The sequence below is a fragment of the Schistocerca americana genome, chromosome 1 (genome assembly GCF_021461395.2).
Source record: "Schistocerca americana isolate TAMUIC-IGC-003095 chromosome 1, iqSchAmer2.1, whole genome shotgun sequence".
NCBI classification, from domain to species: domain Eukaryota; kingdom Metazoa; phylum Arthropoda; class Insecta; order Orthoptera; family Acrididae; genus Schistocerca; species Schistocerca americana.
This window is the reverse complement of record NC_060119.1, coordinates 166,092,324-166,093,940: the sequence shown is the minus strand read 5'-3', so window position 1 is coordinate 166,093,940 and position 1,617 is coordinate 166,092,324. Positions and strand designations below refer to the sequence as shown.

At 45.3% G+C, this 1,617-nt stretch overlaps 1 pseudogene; it reads left to right on the top strand.

The window, feature by feature from the left end:
* The first annotated feature begins 996 nt into the window (after nucleotides 1-996).
* On the top strand, nucleotides 997-1,114 carry LOC124558751 (annotated as a pseudogene).
* Nucleotides 1,115-1,617: the final 503 nt, after the last annotated feature.

Sequence of the window (1,617 nt, the reverse complement as noted above, 5' to 3'; positions counted from 1 at the left end):
CCCCGTCCTTCCCAGGATGATGCCTGTGTACCCCAACTGCCTGGATTACTCTGTTATTCATGTGAAAGAGTGGAATTCAGAAAATCTGAGAATCGTGCGAATTAGCCGGGACTTGGGTACCAACCTAGTGTTCACCTAATACAGTGGTTCCCAACTTGGGGGTAATTAACCCCTGAGAGGTAAAATTAAATTTTCTAAGGGGTAAAACATAAACGAGTCGATTCTGTTTCAGCCATGAAACCAAATTGTTTTTAGTAGATCATTGCTATTATCAAAATTTGGTAAGATTCTAATATTGATTAAATACGTTATCGATACCTATTTTTTCTCAATTAGTAGCATTAATGCTGTGGGGGTTACGGGTTCCTCACATAGTCTATCCACTAAACATATATGTTGTGCTTATTCGTGTACATCGCTGCTGATAAAAGTGAGACAAGTGAGACATACACAAAACAAAAGCTTAACATCGCAAGAAAATGTCTCCTCCAAGTTGCAGATAGTTGCCGCAGTAGTCCAGAAATTGCTTAATTGCTCGCTTCGAGACAGATAAATGAATTAATTGATAGCACGACAAAGCGGTAACTACATAAGGCCTACTATAGCGCTGTACACAGTGTCGTTGTTGTTTTTATTGGTTGGTTGTTTTGTGGAAGGAGACCAGACAGCGAGGTCATCGGTCTCATCGGATTAGGGAAGGACGGGGAAGGAACTCGGCCGTGCCCTTTGAAAGGAACCATCCCGGCATTTGCCTGGAGCCATTTAGGGAAATCATGGAAAACCTAAATCAGGATGGCCGGACGCGGGGTTGAACCGTCGTCGTACCGAATGCGAGTCCAGTGTCTAACCACTGCGCCACTCGCTCGGTGTGTGTTGTTTTTATTATCAGAGTGGTTAGATACAAAGCATTAACTGTCTGAAGTCACCCAATTTCTGTCAGTTCAGAAGTAAGCAGTGCAGCAATCAAGTGATTTACAAACAGTATGTATAGTGCACGCCAACGGCCTTGCTGCAATGGTGACACCGGTTCCCGTCAGATCACCGAAGTTAAGCGCTGTCGGGCTGGGCTAGCACTTGGATGGGTGACCATCCGGTCTGCCGAGTGCTGTTGGCAAGCTGGGTGCACTCAGTCCTTCTGAGGCAAACTGAGGAGCTACTTGAGTGAGAAGTAGCGGCTCCGGTCTCGGAAACTGACATACGGCCGAGAGAGCGGTGTGCTGACCACATGCCCCTCCATATCCGCATCCAGTGACGCCTGTGGGCTGAGGATGACACGGCGGCCGGTCGGTGCCGTTGGCCCTTCATGGCCTGTTCAGGAGTAGTTTTTTTAAAATTATTTTTTAAGTGTTCACATCTGAACCTGTTTAATTTTAAATAGGGTTGCAGTGTGCAGGCCAAGCAAGAGCCGCAATGGAGAGGAGCTATGCAGGGAAGCATGTTTCGTAACAAGTGCCTACTCTCACTGTGGATAGTTAGCTTTCTTATCTGAGAAGGAGTTCTGGGCAGGACTGGCGAGCATTCATTCATGTTTCAACATTTAAAAAAATAAAACTTTTCCAAGAAAACTGTTTCATTCTATCGTTTAATTAGGTGCTAAAGTTGTTGGTAATAGTGTGA